Raw genomic sequence first — 5748 nt, 5'->3', positions numbered from 1 at the left:
TGCTTCCTGTCCCCGGCGGGAGCAGGGATGCGTTTCAGTGGAAGGGTCAGGGCTGGTGAGGTAATGCCACTCGATAGAGGTCTGCTCGCAGCAGGAAAAGGCAAGAGTGTCAAGGCCATAGTTGATGGAGTAGCTGGAAAAAAATTTATTTTTCCACGGCACTGACTGCTTTGGAAGTTCAAGAATAGTTTTGTATTGAGCTAGGCAAGAGTTTCAAAAGAAGCCCCAAAGTTTGTGGGCCTGACATCTGGCTCCTTGGCAGCCTCTGTCATGCCTGGACTGGACAGCAAACACACCCTCAGGTTAGTCATTGCTCTCTGGGAAGATAAGGGGAATCTTCTTGCTGGGGTGCAGAGCAGGCTGTGAAGCCGCGCAATGGTGGTGGCTTCCCATGATGTGCTAAACAGAAGCTGAAGTTAACAGGGGAACTGAGACTCCTCATGGTGTTTCTCTTCAAGATACCCATTCCTGCCCATTAAAGTCAGCACTTTGCAGTATAACGTAGATATATCCAAGCTGGTGATGGTTTGCTGGCCCAGACGTTGGCTGGACTCTGGTCCAAGCCTCTCCTGTGTTTCAATGGTGAAGCTCTGTAACAACTGGGGTGGTTAGCAGTTCCTGGTTACGTCGGCACGTAGGCACTGTAGGTGCACTCCAAGGTGTGCTGTCCACTCAGGGTGGCACTGGTGGGAAATGAGCACAAGGCCTTGTGACAGGGGTCCAAAATAGTTCCCTCAACAAGAAGGAGGTAGGTGTGGACCATATCAAGCTCTGAGGCTGAGAAGGCCGAGTTGTTTGGTGGAAACAGGGCCCTTAACCCTTAAAACATTTTGAGCTGCATCTGTAAAGTTACTTTTCACTTGTTTTAGGCTTCTTTCCCTCTGCAATGGGCACTGTCTCTGACAGACAAAGCAATGAACGCCTTCTGGGATGTCTGAAGGATCACCTGAAGTGCCAGCAAAAATGGTGCAGTTGGTGTAAAAACAGACAGAAAAGCTTCCATCAAGAAAGATTTCTTTCTCCAGGGTTATTTCACTTGCGGTATGAGTGGAAACAGCAAGTTCCCACTTCAATCAACAGCTCTTGGGAGGGGTGTGGTGTTCAGCAAATGCTGAGGCACCTTCAGCTTCCCCAGCAGTTTCAGCAGAAACAATGGGTGTTGCTCAGCACGGTGCTGCACCCCCTGAGCTCTCCTCAACAGGGACATTCAAGGAAGGAGAACAACGGGTTTGTCCTTTAATTCTGAGTAGGCTGGGAGCAGAAGCAGGCAAATGGAATTTGATTTTTTTTTTAATTTATTTTTACCATAATCACTTGGGTCCAGAGCTGGAGCTCTAAGAGGAGAATCATGATTCTACTGAAAAAAGCAAGAGAATGGGCCTTCAAGGACTCTCCAGTGGGACAGGACAAACATGAGTCACCAGTCAGAGTAGTGAATAGGAATAATAACATACTTTTGACTAGCATTTGCTAGCATGAATGCAAACTAGAACTAATCTGACAAATCCAGGAGTCATCAGGCCTCCTGTGCTCCAGTTCATCACCAGTATGCCTAACTCAGTAGCTCTGCTGTGGCACATTCCTTGCTCATGTGCAGAGCATGTATAGATCAGTATGTCCTGTATATATTTGGCTTACCAGGCAGGACTTTTTCACAGAGCTAATTCCTTTACAAACAATGGGCATTTTTGCAGGTTCCATTGCCTTTTGGCTTGGTGTGACAGGCACTTAGAATCGGGCTGTCGCTATGTAGAAGTAGTGGCCGCACTGCATTGCACCAAGCATCTGGACAGCACAGATCTGACAGGGGTGACATGTCCAGAGGTGCAGGACTCACTGCACCTGTGCTGTGGAGGTGATCTTTGCATTTGGACTTCTGTTGTCACTACTCCAAGCGAGTGACTAGACAGGAAAACGAAGTCCTCAAATTCACCCCAGATCAAATTCTAAGGTGGAGAAAGAAGACACATCTTACCATTCCCAAATATATGGTAGCCCTAGAATGAGCCTGTCTTGGGGTACAGATTATCTGGCACACCACTGTGTTGATGGATGCTGTTGAAAACCTGTGGAACCAGGAATAAAAAAAGTAAATATGGGTAACAGAACCACAAAGAAACATCCTCTGCTGCGAGCTGGCTTGTTAGTCACTGGAACTGTTTTTCCTGGTAAGTTCAGCAGTTTTTCAGAGTAGGAAACGTGACCTCACTATATACACAGAAATTTGCTATTTTATACCTTACTGCCAGCATGGATCTTAATCAACCAGAAAAACTCAAAATGACAAACAAACAAGAGACAGCTTTGCTATCTGAGGTTCATTAGCTCCTAGCGACCTCTTAAATCTGCAAGAAATCAAAGAGAAATGTTCAGAAAACGGGAGGGCTTTCAAGTCATTTTGCCAGTAATTTCCACCTATTCCCCAGTTCCCCCTCAATAATGAATGGCATTTCTTGATTGTTTTCCCAAGGTTTGCATTTATCTGAGCAAATGTAGACTGGAGCTTTGACCCACAACATATAGGGGATGGGAGGTGGACTCTCCCTGGAAGAATAGCACATACTCTGTGTCTTGCAAGGTTATTTGAAGCTGACTCGTAAGGGCATTGTCATCCTCATCTGGGAGGCTGGAAATGTGAGCAAAGGGCAGTCTATTTCATGCTTGGCACAAACACACACCAGGAAGCCATCAGCACTGTGTGTTGCAGAGGGTTAGATGTAGGAACTAATAGCCAGCACGGACATGGGCTCTGGGATGCATCCAACACTGGGAAAGGAAAGACAGATAAAAGCTGAATGTGGATGACACATTCTTTTGGGTGCTTACACCCTGCCCCTGGGCTATGGGAACCAGCCAGCAGAAAGCAGTGGCTAAGAGCATCACCTCATGGATACAGACAGGCCAGTCATCAGGTCACTTCTCCGTGGCAGGCTCAGCACCAGCCCCTCAGCCGGTGTGAACAGACCTCACTTTTGGTCTACCTGAGGCTGTCCCTCTGCACCTTTACCTGGAGTTTTCTTTCCTGGGTCACTTTGAAATGTTTGGTTTCCTTGCCTATATGGAACAGAAGCAGCAAATGGATCCCTTCATGCAGCAGAGCATCTGTCTTCTCATCAGTCCTCTTCAGCATGAGATCTAGCCGCATTCTCCAGGTAGAATGATGACAAGGACACCATTTCTGGAGTGCAAAAAGAAGGGCTGTTTTAGCTACAGGTAAAACCATTTGAGGCCGTCTTGTGTCTTCTCAGAAAGTTCTGTTCTATTGGGACTACAGCTGAGGAACTACTGATTGTGGATGGAGAACAGAGAAAGGCTGACAAAGCATCAGCAAGAGATAAAACATTCAGAATAGGCAAAGTAAAGGGGCCCTGAGGGCATCTCCGGAAGATGTTTTCTGTGGTTTACTGACTTGTTTTGATGGGAAAAAAAAAAGATTTTTCAAAGACGAGTTACAAGATGTCACACGTGTATTTACAAGATTGTAGTCCTCCCTGACAACCTCTACGAACTCCCTCTATTGAAGAAAGAAGTTGAAGAAATTCTAAGAAGAGAAAGGAAGCTAAAAGATGAAAGCATAGGCTAGAGAATGGAAACTGCCTTTCGTCTTGCCAAAAGGGAGCTTGCAGTGGGACCTGTCCTTTCAGCCTGAACGTAGCCCCTACTGACATCACTGGGAGTTACTGGGACCCAGTAGGACTGGAACCAGTTTCACCCAGGCACTGAGGTCCACTGGCAGCATGGAGGAAGAGGAGTCCAGGGCTGAAGAGCAATGAAGCTAGAAAAGGTCTGCGTTGCATAGGAGCAGCTGGGAAGGATAATTTGCCATCTGTGCTAAGTGGTTTCACCCTAGTGCTGTCGGTCACACCAGAATGCAGAATCGCAGAGAGACCTCATATTTATTGTGGGGAGGGGTGGAGAGGGAAAGGAGAGGGAGAAACCATCTGTGGAAAGGAATCAGGCCAGTATGTAGCTTCGGAGAGTCACATCCAGAGGAGGCTTAGCTAGAAAGCACCTGGCCTGTATCTGGCACCTGTGAGACCATGCACCAGTGATGCTGAGAGCAGCTGTGGAAAGCGCATGGCTCAGGCTGTGAAGGGACAGGGTGTACAGGTGGTTGGTGTTGAGGATTTGGGAAGGAGGAGGCATGCTGACTGCACCTTGCTTCTGTAGCTGGACCGTTCGGGTTGTCAGTGTGGGGCTTGCCAACACCGTACCTTCCCTGCTGCTGTGTGGAATGAGCTACCAGTGCAAAAACAGGAGGAGAAGGCTTTGGGGGTCTCGGAGAAGAGGGTAAATTTGCTGAAAGGTGTGTATGAGCTGGAAAGGAAAAGGAATATACTCTAAAGTTGCCTGTAAATTCATATGGGAAGCCCTAATGGTTTTAAATTTTTAGGTCCACCATTCAGTGCCTCTCTTCATTAGCCTCCCAGCCTGGACGACCAGTGAGCAGAGGATCTTCTGAGCAGAGATTAATGCTCTGCAGTGTTGGGGCAGAACCCTTGACAGGATAAGCCACCCTTTTCTCCCAGCTTTCTGACAGTACTGCAGTCCTGTAACAAACCAAAGGGGAAACTAAGAAGTGTTGATAGGCTTCTTTTCTCCTGGACTGTTAATTCAAATCTGGCTCTAGGCCATTAGTGTTTTCACACTATTACCTTCTAATGGCTTCTTGCTCTTGGCTCAGCTCTTACTTGGTAAGTCACAGCTGTGTGCATTGTTAGCTATAGCCTCCCAGTTAGCCTCTTGCTGGGAATCTCAGTCAAGATTATGACTTGTGTCCGTGTTATGAAAATAAGCCGTGTGTAGCAGCTGCTGTCAAATACTGCTCCTTCCAGCGCTCACTCAACAGGTGTTATGAGCTGTTTTCCTACCACCATGGATGGGCTCAGCTGTTTCAACAGAAGGTGCACTTGTAATCCATACCCCCTTGCTGCGCTGTCTGGGTCACACGGAGCTGCTGCTGAACCCGTGACAGCTTTTGCTGAGGGAGATGCATCTTTCAGCTCAGATGCTGGAGGTCTGCAATACATGGGTGCTCCACCCAGAGCTGCAGCTTTGGCTCTGGATTTCACGCCCTGCTAAAGCAGATGAAGTACCTGGCAGACTGCTGTGAAGGGCTGAATGTGGCTGCCCATGCTCTCTGGTCAGATACAGCAGTGTTGCTGAGAAAGACGTCATGACAAAGCTACATTAGGTACCTGTTGTAAAGTTTGACTCTGTTCCATAGTGCAGGAATAGAAGACTTAATACTCTCCAGTCCTTGATTTTTCCACCTCTGACCATGGAGACTGGATTATTTTCTTCCCAAATTTATACTCCAAACAGGTATGGATGCAGGGAAATCCCATGGCCTCTTATACCAGAGGTCAGACTAGGTTGATCCTTTGACCTTAGGATCTGTGTTTCCACAAGAACACATCTCATAGAGCTAGGTAGGGCAGCATGGCCCAATCATTTCTAGGAGCAGCTACATGAGAAAGGGTAAGCATCAATGTTTATACAGCGTACAGTGAGATTCAGGCATGCCTATAGGACAGGCGGATTAGAACTCAGCCCTGCTGTCTCTTCCCTATGCTTATTCCAAAGGTAACACGGGAGTTTTCAGTGCACGGGTCCAGCAGACTGGAGGGAACTGAATTTAAACTTCAAAAACTAAATTGGAAAAAAAAAAAAAAGCCTCCAAGAGTTCCATGGAAAATCAATTACCCAGCATATGAAAGTGATGCTGAGAACACTGCTCCACAAAAA

This window comes from Falco rusticolus, chromosome 9 (genome assembly GCF_015220075.1).
Source record: "Falco rusticolus isolate bFalRus1 chromosome 9, bFalRus1.pri, whole genome shotgun sequence".
NCBI lineage: Eukaryota > Metazoa > Chordata > Aves > Falconiformes > Falconidae > Falco > Falco rusticolus.
Note: the sequence above shows the minus strand (reverse complement) of the source record.